This window comes from Schistocerca piceifrons, chromosome 8 (assembly GCF_021461385.2).
Source record: "Schistocerca piceifrons isolate TAMUIC-IGC-003096 chromosome 8, iqSchPice1.1, whole genome shotgun sequence".
Taxonomy (NCBI): Eukaryota; Metazoa; Arthropoda; class Insecta; order Orthoptera; family Acrididae; genus Schistocerca; species Schistocerca piceifrons.
In genome coordinates, this window is record NC_060145.1 from 443,741,295 (window position 1) to 443,758,582 (window position 17,288).

General features: G+C 44.7%; 1 pseudogene; it reads right to left on the minus strand.

Annotated features, from left to right (window-relative positions):
• Nucleotides 1-523: 523 nt before the first annotated feature.
• Nucleotides 524-641, minus strand: LOC124712874 (annotated as a pseudogene).
• Nucleotides 642-17,288: the final 16,647 nt, after the last annotated feature.

The following is a 17,288-nucleotide window of genomic DNA, read 5'->3' on the forward strand; positions in this document are numbered from 1 at the left end:
CTTAGGGACTGATGACCTTCGCAGTTAAGTCCCATAAGGTTTCACACTCATTTGAACATTTGAACAGTGTGTGTTGTGTTACGCCAATTCGTTTCATTGGCTGTGCGCGACCCATTTTCGCGCGAATTGGTGTTGGTAATTGTGAAATTACCGTTCGCGCTATTATGTTGTCCGAAATTTGGCTGCGGCACAGCGCACGGTTTTGGTTGTTGCCGACGGCTTGCCACTGCACTGGCTGGCTGTTACCACTTACGGGCGACGGATAACACACCGTAGTTCGCTTGTCCGTTGCAATTGTTCTTGTTGTTCTGATAAAGAAAAGCACCCCGTCGTCAGGCCACAAGTGGCCCATCGTGACCATCCGATCGCCGTATCATCCTCAGTTGAGGATGCAGTTAGGAGGGGCGTGCGGTCAGCACACCGCTCTCCCGGTCGTTATGATGGTTTTCTTTGACCGGAGCCGCTACTATTCGGTCGAGTAGCTCCTCAAGTGGTATCACGAGGCTGAGCGCACCCCCAAAAATGGCAACAGCCCATGGTGGCCTGGATGGTCACCTATCCAAGTGCCGGCCACGCCCGACAGCGCTTAACTTCGGTGATCTCACGGGAACCGGTGTATCCACTGCGGCAAGGCCGTTGCTTTGTTGTTCTGATAACCTTGCTTAAATCTTTTGTTTGTCCCATTTCCATTACCTTATCTATTCCCTTTTTGTATGTACTGTGTCGGATATGGTTGCCATGCTTACTGTGTAGTAACATTATTTACGGGTTGGTTTCCAAAGACGGGTTGAGATGTTTGTTTATCTGCTGCTTTATGTTGCCATGGTGCCTCTTCATAAATAAGGTCAGTTGAATCCAAAAGTGACAAAAAGTACGGAATGTCGTGTTCTGGTGTGGTTACTAAATTTCCCTTATGTGTAGCGGAAGTTGGCTCTTTAATATCTTCAATACATCCACCTGCGATATGGGTTTGGTCCAGTATCTGGTTTTATTTATATAATTTTTGAAATAACCCCGCAAGTTTTCATGCTTGCTATTAAATGCAGCCGGATTAAGGGCTTCACGTTTTAATCTTTCTTGAACGACTTTCAACCAGTACTTGTCTAAGACACCACATTCAAATTGCTCGTAACTGTGACAATGTTCTACCATTTCAGTGGCCCACAAAAGAACGTCACCTTGGGTGTAACCAACAAGAAATCATATTCTTTGAGCCTCTGTGCAGTTACGCGGAAATACGTTGCAGGACGTACCGATAAAAACTACCGGGTTCATCCAATTTCCTCTGTTGAATACGAGGGAAACTGTGTATGTCTAAGCAACCCTTCATCAGCTAAGATGGATGTTAAACAGGCGGCATTACCTGACTTTGTTGTGTTGTTACAAGTGTGCGGAGCACTGTGTAGCAATTGCTGGTTTCTTGTATGTACTGCTCTAGGTAAATTACGAATTTTACAATCTTCACTTGCGCTCGGTATCAGGCTTGCGACAAGATGTGGATAACTATCACACGTATCCATCTTGTACACAGGTACCTGAACATTAGCATCCTGACCTACTTCATTTGATGATTCGGTTTCCATTTTCTTCATGGCCTCTTCTACCACGCCTACATATGCTTTGCATCCAGATACTACCCTCTGCGCTAATGTATTACGAGGTGCATTCAAGTTCTACGGCCTCCGATTTTTTTTCTAATTAACTACTCACCCGAAATCGATGAAACTGGTGTTACTTCTCGACGTAATCGCCCTGCAGATGTACACATTTTTCACAACGCTGACGCCATGACTCCATGGCAGCGGCGAAGGCTTCTTTAGGAGTATGTTTTGGCCACTGGAAAACCGCTGAGGCAATAGCAGCACGGCTGGTGAATGTGCGGCCATTGTTGGAAAAAGCCAAAAGTCACTAGGAGCCGGGTCAGGTGAGTAGGGAGCATGAGGAATCACTTCAAAGTTGTTATCACGAAGAAACTGTTGCGTAACGTTAGCTCGATGTGCGGGTGCTTTGTCTTGGTGAAACAGCACACGCGCAGCCCTTCCCGGACGTTTTTGTTGCTATGCAGGAAGGAATTTGTTCTTCAAAACATTTTCGTAGGATGCACCTGTTACCGTAGTGCCCTTTGGAAAGCAATGGCTAAGGATTACGCCCTCGCTGTCCCAGAACATGGACACCATCATTTTTTCAGCACTGGCGGTTACCCGAAATTGTTTTGGTGGCGGTGAATCTGTGTGCTTCCATTGAGCTGACTGGCGCTTTGTTTCTGGATTGAAAACTGGCATCCGCGTCTCATCCATTGTCACAACCGACGGAAAGAAAGACCCATTCATGCTGTCGTTGCACGTCGACATTGCTTGGCAACATGCCACACGGGCAGCCATGTGGTCGTCTGTCAGCATTCGTGGCACCCACCTGGATGACACTTTTCGCATTTTCAGGTCGTCATGCAGGATTGTGTGCACAGAACCCACAGAAATGCCAACTCTGGAGGCGATCTGTTCAACAGTCATTCGGTGATCCCTCAAAACAATTATCTCCACTTTCTCGATCATGTCGTCAGACCGGCTTGTGCGAGCCCGAGGTTGTTTCGGTTTGTTGTCACACGATGTTCTGCCTTCATTAAACTGACGCACCCACGAATGCACTTTCGACACATGTCTCCTTCAACTGTCGACGAATTTCAATTGGTTTCACACCACGCAAGTTCAGAAAACGAATCATTGCACGCTGTTCTAGTAAGGGAAACGTCGCCATTTTAAGTATTTAAAACAGTTCTCATTCTCGCCACTGGCGGTAAAATTCCGTCTGCCGTACGGTGCTGCCATCTCTGGGACGTATTGACAATGAATGCGGCCTCATTTTAAAAAAATGCACATGTTTCTATCTCTTTCCAGTCCGGAGAAAAAAAAAACGGAGGCCTTAGCACTTGAATGCACCTCCTACTTTGATCCAAGTTACCTCCTTCTGCTCTTTTGGTTATGTCGTCTAAATTTTCCATATCTGAATTCTTTCTCTTTTGGCACGTTCCGGAAGCTTTCTACTGTTAAAGGTAGCTCCTCTACTGCGAATGGCAAGCCTTCACAGTCCTTGTGTAGCTTGTTGACAACACTAGTCACTTTCTCTGTAGTATTACACATTTGGTTCTCAGTTGGTCTTATGCTATTATTCATGTCTTCGATTTTCTTTAATTCACTTTCTATGTGCTCCTGATTGTCACTAATTGAATATCAATACTTTCCTTAAAGCCGGAAACAGCCCACTGTTTTAATCATTTTTTAATTTCTTTTTGGATCGTGGTAATACTCAATTCTTTTGAAAATAAAAAAATTACGATCCCACCACAATTATTTAAAGGAAATAGCAAGCCCGGGATCACTGGTGATGGACAAGCTTGTGATTGTTTTACAGTTTTAATTTGACTCAAAACAGACATTATTATAAACTTCAGTTCGGACATTTGCCCTCTTACTGATGCAATACACAAATCTTCACTTTAATTGAATTACATAAACACGAATAACAATCATGTTTTGCGTTCGCAACCAAAATCATAGATAGTAGGCACGATGAATAATCAATAATAAACAATCGTTCTTGCTTAAATATAATTCCAAAGTTACACAGCCACATAATTCCACAACTTCATTAAAAAACAACAATCTTAAAGCTTAATAAAACTGAACTGCCCACATAAAGGTCCACACTGAAACATACTTGTACTAAAAATGCAAAGTGGGCCAACCAAGGTCGCAAAACTGGCACACAGGAAAAATAACAAGTTGCACATTCATTAAAGATACTCAAATGATTAACGTAAGTGTCAAATATGAATGGCTAGTAATAACTCAACAGTAAAATGTGTTGCAGAAACACTAATATTAACAAAGTGGCCTCACTTAACTGACAGACATAATGACTCAGAATGACTCCCAAATTGCACTTAACTTTAGAGAACAGCGTTACGGCCCACTGGAGTATTTGGTAGTAATGACGCTACGGCCGTCAGGGAATACGAGGCGTTCGCTCTCCACGGCTTGCGCACAGGCTCACTGGTAGGCAGTATATATTTATATATAATCCGAACGGCCCCATAACCGCGCCGACGCCAGGGAACGTGCATTCTTAACAAATGGCCTGCAGCACAAATAGATTGCAATGAATACAAGGTCAAATCACAACCACACTGGAATCTATAATAAGTATGCTCCCAAATTCTTATGGAGCAATGCTCTAACATTACCCGTCTCCAAGAAAATTAGCAGGAAACTTGGAGATCACTTCCAATCCTGCCATGACAAATGATTAAACCATTAACTCTACGGCTGCTGGGCGCGTACACAACCGCAACCAGTACCAAAACTAGTCAATATGTCCTATAACAAGTTAAAATTTGCATGAAAACCACTTGAAACACACACTCCACAGATGATGAGAAACGAAATGAGGAACATCAGCCACCTTAAAACAGCCACTGTGGAACCAAGTTCAGCACCATCTCCGGCAGCTACCCGTGCAACAATAAGTTTCAACAATCTTCTTAGTTAAACACAGAATAAAAGTCGTACGTAACTTGGAGCTTGAAAATTACGAACTGGGAAGCTGTTCAGCGTGAGACGACGAACCCACAAAAATTTTCTACATCTACGTGATTACTCTGCTATTCACAATAAACTGCCTGGCAGCGGATTTAATGAACCACCTCCAAGCTGTCTCTCTACCGTTCCACTCTCGAACTGCACGCGGGAAAAACGAGCACTTAAATTTTTCTGTGCGAGGCCTGATTTCTCTTATTTTATCGTGACGATCATTTCTCCCTATGTAGGTGGATGCCAACAGAATGTTTTCGCAATCGGAGGAGAAAACTGGTGATTGAAATATCATGAGAAGATCCCGTCGCAGCGAAAAACGCCTTTTCTTAATGATTGCCACTCCAATTCACATATCATGTCTGTGACACTATCTCCCCTATTTCATGATAATACAAAACGAGCTGCCCTTCTTTGTACTATTTCGATGTCATCTGTCAGTCCCACCTCATGCGTATCCCACACCGCACAACAATACTTCAGAATAGGGCGGACAAGCGTGGTGTAAGCAGTCTCTTTAGTTAACCTGTTGCACCTTCTAAGTGATCTGCCAATGAATCACAGTCTTTGGTTTGCTCGACCCACAATATTATCTATGTGATCGTTCCAATTTAGGTTATTTGTAATTGTAAACCCTAAGTATTAGTTGAATTTACAGCCTTCAGATTGTGTGACTTATCGCGTAATCTAAATTTAGCAGATTTCTTTCAGTAATCATGTGAATAACTTCACACTTTTCCTTATTCAGGGTCAATTGCCACTTTTCGCACCATACAGATATTTTATCTAAATCATTTTGCAAATCGTTTTGATCATCTGATGACTTTACAAGACGGTAAATGACAGCGTCATCTGCAAACAATGTAAGACGGCTACTCAGATTGTCTCCTATGTCGTTAATATAGATCAGGAACAATAGAGGGCCTATAACTCCTCCTTGGGGAACGCCGGATACTACTTCAGTTTTACTCGATGACTTTCCGTCTATTACTACCAACTGTGGCCTTTCTGACAGGAAATCACCAATCCAGTCGCACAACTCAGGCGATACTCCGTAGGCACGCAGTTTGGTTAGAAGACGCTGATGAGAAACGGTGTCGAAAGCTTCTGGAAATCTAAAAGTATGGAATCAATTTGACATCCCCTGTCGATAGCACTTCATGAGTACAAAGAGCTAGTTGTGTTTCACAAGAACGATATTTTCTGAAACCGTGCTCACTATGAGTCAATAAATCGTTTTCTTCGAGGTATTTCATAATGTGTGAATAGAGTATATGTTCCAAAACCCTACTGCAAATTGACGTTAGTGGTAGAGGCCTGTAATTCAGCGGATTACTCCTACTTCCCTTTCTGACTTCAGCAATTTTCCAGTGTTTAGGTACTGATCTTTCTGTGAGCGAGTGGTTGTGAATAATTGCTAAATATGGAGCTATTTTATCAGCATACTCTGAGAGGAACCTGACTGGTATACAATCTGGACCGGAGGCCTTGCCTTTATTAAGTGATTTAAGATGTTTCGTTACTCCGGGGATATCTACTTCTATGTTTCTCATCTTGGCAGTTGTTCTTGATTGGAATTCAGGAATAATTATTTCGTCTTCTGTGGTGAAGGAGTTTCGGAAAACCGTGTTTAATAATTCTGCTTTAGTGCCGCTGTCATCAGTGACACCACCGTTGCTATAACGCAGTGAGGGCAGTGATTGCGTCTCGCCACTGGTGTGCTTTATGTATGACCAGAATCTCTTTGGGTTTTCTGCCAGGTTTCAAGACAGAATTTCTTTGTGGAAAATATTAAAAGCATTGAAATATGCGCCATATTTCGAACTTCTGTACAACTTTGCCAATCTTGGGGATTTTGCGTTCTTTTAAATTTGGCGTGCTTTTTTCGTTGCTTCTTGCAACAACGATCTGACCCGTTTTGTGTACCATGGGGGAACAATACCATCATGGTATATGTCTCTCAACTGCTGTTGATACTATCTCTTTGAAAACATTCCACAACTTTTCTACACTTTCATGATCAGATCGGAAGGAGTGAAGACTGTATCTTAAAAAGGCGTTAAGAGCATTTTTGTCAGCTTTTTTAAATGGTTATACTTTGCGTTTTTTTTCTGATGGTTTTAGGTGTTACGGTATTCAGCCCAGCAGCAACTGCCTCGTGATCACTAATCTCCGTATTCGACACAATACTCACTATTTGTCCAGAATTATTTGTTGCTAAAAGGTCAAGTATGCTTTCGCAACCATTTACGCTTCGAGTGGGCTCGTGAACTAATTGTTCAAAATAATTTTCTGAGAAAGCATCCAATACAATTTCGGATGACGTTTTATGCCTGCAGCCGGCTATAAACGTGTAATTTTTCCAGAATATCGAGGGTAGATTAAAGTCACCACCGACTATAATTATATGAGCGGGGTACTTCTTCGAAATGAGACTCTGCTGAGTCGGGGGGTCGGTAAAACGATCCAATTAATAGTTTAGTCCGACTGTCAGGTATAGCCTCTACTCATGCTATTTCACACGAACTATCTACTTCAATTTCGCTACAAGGCAAACTGACAGCAATAAATACTCCACCACCAATTGTACTTAATCTATCCTTTGTGAACACTGCTAGATCATTTGGAACAATTTTGGCTGTACTTATTTCGTGCTTTAGCCAGCTCTCTGTACCAACAACTGGTTGAGCTTCCGTGCTTTCTATTAGGGCTTGGAGCTCTGGTTCTTTCCCAACACAGTTACGACAATTTACAACTACAATACCAATCGTTTCTACAACTGCTTTACTGTGTTTTACCTGCCCACTTTCTGACGGACGCCCCTTCTGTGGTTCTCTGAGACCCTCTAACCTAAAAAACCGCCCAGTCCCATACACACAGCCCCCGCTACCCGTGTAGCCACCTCCTGTGTGTAGTGGACTCCTGACCTATTAAGAGGAACCCGGAAACCCACCACCCGATGGCACCAGTCAAGGAATCTGCAGCCTACACGGTCACAGAACCGCCTGAGCCTCTGATTCAGACCCTCCACTCAGCTCTGCACCAAAGGACCACAGACGGTTCTATCGACGATGCTGCAGATAGTGAGCTCCACCTTAATCTCGGAAGCAAGACTGGCAGTCTTCACCATTTCCGCTAGCCACACGAAAGCAGACAGAATCTGCTCCGATCCAAAGCGACACATGTCATTGGTACCGACATGAGCCACCACCTGCCGTTGCCTGTACCCTGTACTCTTCATGGCATCCGGAAGCACCGTTTCCACATCTGGAATGACTTCCCCTGGAATGCACACGAAGTGCACACTTGCTTTCTTCCCCTCCTTGGCAGCCATGTTCCTAAGGGGCCTCATTACGCGCCTAACGTTGGAGCTCCCAACTACCAGCAAACCCATCCCCTGTGAATGCCCAGACCTTGCGGGCCGTGAAGATTGCTCTGGAACAGGGTGGACGACTGCACCCGCCTCAGAAACATCGTCAGCCACAGATAATGCGCGTCAAGGCGCCCAATGATCGCCACCGTACATCCGACGCGACAAAAGACAAGGACGGCGAGCACGGCGAGGCCCACGCGCCACGGTTAGGGACGCAGGTTTGTTTTCAACACAAGTTGGCTCGTTGAACACCGTCCGGAGACTCTCGTGACACGTTCATCTGGAAAACTGCCGGGGGGTGCAGTCAAAGATTGCAAGACAGCCGAATATCGATATCAGTGATGCAAGTAGAAAACCCTAGCGCCACCCTCGACGGCTCACTTTTAAATCTTCAGATTGGTCCGTGTATAGATTTTCTGTTAGATTACTGAATTTTTGTGTGACACTGGAAATATTCCAACACATATTTTTGCTCAGTTTTGAAATTTGAAAAACCTTCTGACAAATCGTTCCATTTTGTGTTCAAGTCACTAAGCTGTTGCGTATCTGTATTGAATGTAGTGTTCGTATCGTTCGCAGTTGTCAGTAGTTGTAACAGCGCATTGGTGGTACTATTATCGTTGCTATTAGCAGTACTTTGCATGTTAATATTCGGGTTTCCGATAATCGATGTCCGTCCTATGTTGTCAGAATACATAGTTGTTTCACGTTCCTTTGTATTGAGAGAGGGCGAGGCCAACCAACATCAGTAGTCGTGCGACCATCTTCTGGCGTCAACATGCCGGCCGTATTAGGCGCTCAGAAGCCGGAGACTCCGTCACAGTGACCGCCCAGGTACCAACCGGTCGATTCTCAAATCTATGCATAAATATCGGAGAATACACGCAACACGGACGTCAGCTTCTGCCTCTGCTCAACCTTTGTACTAGTTAGTTCACTATTCAGCTACCCAGAGAGCGCTACGAGCGCCGACGCCGGAACTTGTTCCCTTGGCTACAGACGAGAGCCGACAGGTCAAAGCCTTCCTTTGCAGGTGCCAGTCGCGAAAAGCTCGTGACCACTGCTGGTACTGCCCGCGGACTGGCGTCGCTATCCCTTAGCACACTGTGTGACAAGCAAGCGTGGATTGGATGTATAGTTCTAACCGTAATTCCACCGCTGACATTGACTCCCTAGTTTAAAAATTTCACTTTGGCCCATCCCAAAACGGGGATGTTGTTGATCATACACCACGAACTTCTCACGTGAAATATAAGCTCTTCCCTTTCATACGAATTATCTTCGAAGACAGAAGAAATCAGACCATAAACGTGTTTGCACGTTGTTAAAGAATTGTTACCTGTGAAAATGCTGTACAACAGTAGGAACACACGCTATATTTCCTCATCAATTAAGAAATACCTGTTACCTTAATATCTGTTACGTAAAGCTTCATCGCAGTAGAATATTAAACTCATTTTTGGCTGATGACGGAGTGCTAGGAGCTCGCCCTACCTCTGTCACAGGATGTCTCCTCACTTTCGAATCTCACCAAGTGCTCGTCACCTAAGGAGTCTCTTGAGGTAGCAAAACAGCAGCACAGAGGAGTTGTAAATATCAATTTAAATACTACGTATCACTTTATAAATTTCGTAATAGAGCTGCTTTTATTGTGATGTCCATGTGTCCCTCTGCAGATGAGAGATTGAAATTTCGTTAAGAGGTGTCGCTGCAACTCATAAACCATACCAGTGGTACTCCCGCCCTCGCTTCGGCACGTCATTGATATCAAACTGATTGACCAATTAGTTAAATTGATCATGAGAGCTCCTTTTCATGGTGAGTAATTTTATATCTTGACTCGGCTTCACTCGCCAGATAATCGTTAGAGACCCTTCTGTGACGTGTCTGGGGGCTTTTCACAGACAGTCACTTTCTCCGATACCGAAACGGGTGTCACCCTTCATCAAATAGCTGAAGATATCCACGGCTAATTACGTTCTGGCTGTCGGTTGCATTGTCAAGCTCGTGGAAGTAAGTGACTGAGAATTCCAGTATTCAGCTCCTGAAGTCCTCCTACTGAGACCTGTCAGTCTGTGGGGGCAGCAGAATGTTGCACGCTCTTCTCACCCCCGTGACGCCTTCACCCCGTCCTCGCCGCCACCATCGAGTCGTATATGAACATCTGGCGTTGCCACCACCAGGCCACAAACCTCCATCTCCACATCAGGGCTTTATCGCTACCGGCCGACAACCCACAGCTCGCCATGCCGGAGAGCTGTTAATGGTTCCATACTCGCAAAAGTTGTCCTACCCTTGGTGATTAAAATTCTTCTGGGTATTGTGCCGCGTCATTGCTAAAAACTAACAACAATAATAAACTAAAACCGACGTTTCGGCCTAATTGCAATGGCCTTCCTCAGGGCACGACTGGTTTTGCATGGGGATACGTGTTGCTATTTATTACAGACTATCGATGTCTGACATCACTGTTGTAAAACTCATAATTGGCCTTCTAATATGATTGGCTAGTCATGACGTAACGCAAGATGGAAAGAAAGAGGCTACTCGCGGGTGTCCATGTCGACAACGATTGGTAGCTGTCCGCCAATCAGCGTTCGGCTTCTGGTCGGCAAGTTTTCCTCGTTGTGTTCGCGAAAGTGGACTGACAGTTGCTCTACAGCTGTTTGTGCAGATACGTCCGTGTCTCGTGTAGCTTCTGTCCCGCGACCGCTCGCGGTCCGTTGGACTGGGATGGCCGGCAGCCAGGACGCCGGGAGTTTGTAGCCATCTTCTCTGTTGATGTTGTCAGGCTGCTTAATAATTTCGATCGCCTCCCGTATTTTGCGTTCTCACATCCACGATTCTTTCGCCAGTACTCGGGCTCACTAGAACCTGATAGGTTCTCCACAGTCACGATGGTGTTCCGCTATCGCCGATTTATTATGTTGTTGTAATCGTACATTGCTTTCGTGTTCTGCTACTCGTAAGCTAACAGGTCTCTCTGTTTCCCCTATGTAGGCAGCTCCGCACTCACACCGTAGTTCGTAAACACCTACAGTGTTAAGATTGGCAAGCCGGAAGGGCCGAGCGGTTCTAGGCGCTATAGTCTGGAACCGCGCGACCGCTACGGTCGCAGGTTCGAATCCTGCCTCGGGCATGGATGTGTGTGATGTCCTTAGGCTAGTTAGGTTTAAGTAGTTCTAAGTTCTAGGGGACTGATGACCTCAGAAGTTAAGTCCCATAGTTCTCAGAGCCATTTGAACCATTTTGTTAAGATTGTTGACTACATCCTTGGTGGAACCTATCATTTCGTGGATCTTGTGACTGCTTCGAAAAATCGGTTTGAAACCTCGTCGGCGGAGGACGTTGCCTAGCCGTTCCCTGACGCCTTTTACATATGGTAAGTGTACCAGTGGAAGCTTCTCTTCTTTGCCTTCTTCTCGTGTTCTCCTCCCTTTCGTTTTAGCTACGTTTCTTGTGATGTCATTATAGCCGTTGGCACGAAACGTGTGTTGTAGCTCCTTTAATTGCTCTTTGATGTTGTTTTCATCGCTTATCCGGTAGGCTCGGGCAGTTAACGTATGCAGAACAGAATACTTTAGAGCTGGGTGGTGGTGGCTCTCCGCGTGCAGGTACCGATTAGTGTTTCCGGTACACTTTGTGTCCCAGTTTTCCTTCCGCACCTCTGTATACTTCCACTTACAGAAATGGCAAGGTACCATTGTTTTCAGTCTCGTGTCGTGGCCTGAGGAAGGCCGTTGCATTTCGGCGGGTTTTAGTTTATTATTGTTGTTAGTTTTTAGCAATGACGCGGCGTAATACCCAGAAGACTTTTAATCACTATGACACCGGCCGCGGAAGCCTACGTTCTTATGTCCTATCCTTCTCAGAAGGACTGGGCGCTTGAATGGCGCTGGGGTAAATACCAAGCTGCTGAGCAATATGCTTTCCCTGCTCCCACCTTCAAACTGTAATGTTTTGAGACGCATTGTAGAAACATGCCAGGTAGGTCGACCCACTGAACAATAGCAAAATACCTGTCTGTTGACCATCCCACGTGAGTGCGCAGACCTAGGTTTCCCTCACAATACGGCTCTGTAATAGTTTCTATTGGCTCCCGCCAAATTAGTGGCCAGATCCTTCGAGATCTCAAATGGGAATCCCTGGAGCGAAGGCGATGTTCTCTTCGAGGAACAATACTGAGAAAATTTTGAGAACTGCATTTGAAGCTGACTGCAGAAAGATTGTACTGCCGCCAACATACTTTTCGCCTAAGGACAGCGAAGACACTATACGAGAAATTAGGGCTCGTGCGGAGGCATATAGATAGTCTTTTTCCCTCGCTCTGTTTGCGAGCGGAACAGGAAAGGAAATGACTAGTAGTGGTACAGGGTACCCTTTACCGAGCACCTTATGATGGCTTGTGAGGTATGCATATAGAGACAGGTACAATTTTAGTCTACCTATTAAAATTAAGTCCATGAATTTGCAGGTACACAAAACTTACTGAAAAGTGTTGCCCCTTATTTATCGAGAAAACAAAGTCAGAACGTGTGCTGCTGATTATCTCAGCGTAAAAATCTTCGTATTAGCCACTAATTCTCTCACTAGAGTCACTTCTCGAAACGAGATTGTTTGCCCACCACACTTAGAAAAAGCTGTACAGAGCTCACGTCCCAACTCTCCCCTATCGTCAGAGTGTCGCTTGCTTGCTATATTCTCACAAATCCTCCAGTATTTGATATATAGGATTTGAATCGCCTGAACAGGACGAGTAAGAGATGTCCTGCGCCAAGTCACAGACCCCTGCTAATTCTCTCGAAATTCCGACACGTTTCGACAGCACTGGTCTAGTCCACCATCCGTCACTGACTATGTACAGAGCTATCACAACGAGAGAAATAGCACACTAACGTACAGAAGGAAAATTCACAGCCTTGCAGAATAATCGTGGATTGACCAAGAAATTCAGAAGCAGAACACCTATAATTAATCACTATCGACTGACTGCCTATAAATATTTCTCTGTACATGTCCTTATCATCTTTATCGTATTCCTGTGATTATTACGCTAGGAAAACGACAGTGTAATGGTGTCAGAGTCTTCGTTGATAGCATACCTTTTCATGAGATATGCATAACTTTATTCCAAATTGAGTATGCCTCCATAATACGGATTAATAGGATCACAGAGTTTCCAATACACTATCCACTGAAACATTTACATTGGTCCAATAGGCTCACACTTCCACCCATAATTCACAGATACTGTAAAACAAGGGAGAGATTTAGGACTTAATCACAACACTGCTCAATTTTTTCACAACAGGCATTGATTGATACTGGACCGACCATGACACTGTATTTCGTCTAGAGTAGAGTATATCCACGGGGTTAGTACACATACATGTTGGGGTAGTTATTTATTTAGAAGCAAACTCAGTAAATATCTACTTATTCGTACCGCACATCGGGAGCCAATTAACCAACAAGTAAAAGCCAGACCAAATCAGCGTCAATGTTTCCTCCAGCAACAACAGTCATATTAGTACGTCTTACACCTCGGTCCAACTGTAGTGCAACAGCCTCTGGGTGACATACGGACGGGATTTTCGGTCACTCACCTCCCACAGAGTCACATCTTAATGAACGTATCACACTCCCGTAAGAATCAATGCAGATGAATTCTTTAGCTCAGTGACATGTTAGTTATTAGCGTTTGGATTGCTTGCCTTAATATCCCAGCAAATGAATCCGAGACTGACAAATTCATTCTACTTCAGCTCATTCCAGATGCTTACTACCAGGCACTTCAGGAAGTTAACACTTTTGTGGACTGGCAAGACAGCCAATCCACAATGACGGGAGGCCGAAGGGCACGCGTTTAAGCTCACGCACGATGGCGTGAGGTCTGGAACAGGACAAGGTCTTTATAGTAGCAAAAATAGTACGTAGGTTCTGGAATACTTAATTTAAATCCATAATTGGTGAACATCGGTCTGACGGTACATGCATCACAAGATAAATAGCAATTGATAATGGCGCCTTGCTAGGTCGTAGCAAATGACGTAGCTGAAAGCTATGCTAACTATCGTCTCGGCAAATGAGAGCGTAATTTGTCAGTGAACCATCGCTAGCAAAGTCGGCTGTACAACTGGGGCGAGTGCTAGGAAGTCTCTCTAGACTCCGTCTGCAATCACTGATAGTGGCGACACGCGGGTCCGACGTATACTAACGGACCGCGGCCGATTTAAAGGCTACCACCTATCAAGTGTGGTGTCTGGCGGTGACACCTCAAACACTTCTGATGACAGTGTATGGGACATCTAACCCTATTAATATACAACAGATTTAGTTACATTGAGGTCAACTACGAACTCCAACACGGGTCTTCTACGAACATCCCACATCTAAAACTAATACACTACAAGCGGTTGCACAGTGCATGGTGGAGGGTACAGCGCACCAGTATCATTGATTGTTATTTTATCTCACTCACACGCTGATCAAATGAAAACCCGCATATATACTTCCGTACATATCCCAATCCCCTTCTGTTTTTGGGAGAAATACATCATCTTCTTTTCCATCACATATTCGAATGGAGTATGCCGACGTGTACAATCGTAGCAGTATCTACATGTGCTGTTGCTTTGCAAATCAGTCACATAACACCCACACATGTGAGCGCACGAAACTGTTAGACAGCGACTATGTTGTGTCAAGCTGTGGAATCGATGTTACTGTACAACATTTAACCACAAATGGGTCTATACATGAGCCGTTGCCGACTAGCGTTGATGCCGTTTTTTGTTTTGGCATTTTCTCACCATCGAGTGGCGCCTTATTGCTCCCTCAGTTACGACCTGAACGAGTTGCTCACTTGCCTCCATCAGTGGCAGCTGCAGCGTTTATCGATACTAGTACCTCTGTACCATCTTTAGTGTGACCGACATATTGTCCGTGTGGTGGTGTCTGTGGGTAGTCAGGTGGTTGCGACAGAGCAGCGAGGAAGCCGTGTGGTCAGACTCGGGACGACGGCGGCGTGCACGAGCGGTCGGTTGCGAGGCACTAGCTGTGACAGCTGCAAAGTTCGCCGCCCACCGAACCTGGTTACTGGTGTTGAGTAATCAGTTAACCTGTTACGAAACCTCAACTTCTGTGACATCTCTTCGTTCACTGCATGTTGTTGCTTCCTGGGCCTTTCCCACAAGCAGCAACATATGGTGTGCCGGAGTCGGCAAATTTTGCAGCTGTCTTTCTCTATGGTATTTAATTATTGAAATGATTGTAACTTATTAGTGAAGTGCACCAGCGGTATCTTCCCCCTTGTGGCCATTAACGTTCCATTTACCTGCCCTGGTCGTTTGCGTAGTTTTCCGGCAGTGCTTGTTTTCCTCGCCGTGTTGATGCTGCCCGGCACGACGTGGAGTTCGACAGCTTGATGTTGTTCTCCTTTTTTTCCCCTTGAGTGGTTATTGTGCCTTGACTGTGTTTAGATGCCAATTATCAAGACGTAGTGCTGCTGCGATCTTCGTCCTCTCTGATATTTTCAGTTGTCGTGCTGTTGGTTGGGTGGAAGGGAACTGACCATGTTGTTGGTTGGTTCTTCAGCTGTCCCTATGTCGTGGTGCCACCCGATCATTTATTGTTATGCTTGGCTGCCTGTCTCACCTTACCTGGCCAACCCTTGGAACACTTCTGAGCACCACTGTACTGCTGTTTTGAATTGTGATTTTTGGTTTGTCTCAAGTACTGTGTGAGGTCTTTAGCCGTGTATTAATTCAGTTTGTTTTAAAGTTCAGTATGTGTCCTTCAGCCGAACCTTATGTGAAATATTTTAAGATAAGGCCTACAGCTGTCTGAAGTAAAAAAGAATAAAACCATCATTTGAAAATTTTCTCTCTATCTTAATCTGTTATCCAGGCCTTAAGCCTTGAGTTGTTCTATGTTCAGTGTATGGCTTTCAGCCGAACTTTGCGAGAAGTATCTTAAGACATGGCTTTCAGCCATCAAAGAAAAAAATCATTTGAAATTTTAAAATTATCCTCTCTATTTATTTGCTATCCAGGCCTTAAGCTTTGAGTTATTCTATGTCCCGTGTATGGCCATCAGCTCAATCTTATGTGAAATATCTTAAGATTAGGTCTTCAGCCTAATTAAATTAAAATTTGTCTAAAAGTTTAAAAATTTCCGTATTGGAGTTCTTGTTATCCAGGCCTTAAGCTCTCAGCTCTTCTATTTTATAACTAAGGCCCTCAGCCATGTGTATTCCTTAACGCAATTTTAATAACTTGTGTTTTGGCCTTCAGTCACATTGTTTCTGAATTCCTTTAAGGGCATGTGCGATTAAGTGTTATTAGCAAATAAAGTCTGTATGTTTGTGCAGCTAGCAGCAACTGATTTAGGCCCCTTTCCACAACCAGATCCGCTCTGTCCTGCGCATCCAGATTTCAATACACGTTAGTGTCGGGATAGCAGCTGAAAATGTGGAAATTGAGAATGTATAGTGAAGTACGATGGTGGGGATCATGCAGATAGAGCAAGAGAAGCTGCCATGTATAACTTTGGCACTTCACGGCTATGCACGACTCATTCCATCTCAGTATTCCCATCTATGACAGCTGCAGTGTTACTGCATCAATGTTCGCTGTAATTGGTGTGGCTACATTAAAATTAAGAGCTTAGCAGCCCTCCCAGGGTGTATTTATAAAGCAAAAAATGCCATGAATATGCGTGATCTTGAAAAGTGGTTTTTACTGCAGTGGAGCGAGAGTAAACATGTAGTACTGTTTTGTGTAAGATAGTAGGAGCATTGAGATGTAGATGACCTGTTCGTGATTTCGGTAACTCAAACATTCAAACATCAAAGAATATTCACTGCAAGATGATATACGTAGGCTGGAACTTAAATAGTGGCAACACTGCTGTGGAGACACTATGCAATGGAATCTACTATTGCCGCTGATAGCACACGTTGTTGACATGCCTACCTTACCTTCGAGCAAATGGACTCGCCCGTCCCACGTCACTGGCGTGCGCACAATCGAGGGAAGCACAGTCACTTGTGTGCGAGCGGTCTAACGTAACGGTGTCACTATGTTTTCGAAACAGAAAGAACGGAGTTCGATCAAGATTGAACATGCCAGAGGTCGTACAGCACGACAGCGTCATCGAGGTCTTCAAGAGGCGTGCGGGAAATCGGCATTGCCGTACAGAACAATGGCACGTTGGGAAAAGCCTTCAACGAAGGTCGGCAAACTGTGGCAGACATTCATCGGGCAGGTCGTCTTAGCGTCTCTGAAGAAGTGCATCCTGTTGCCGCGTTAGTGGACAGTGATCGACGC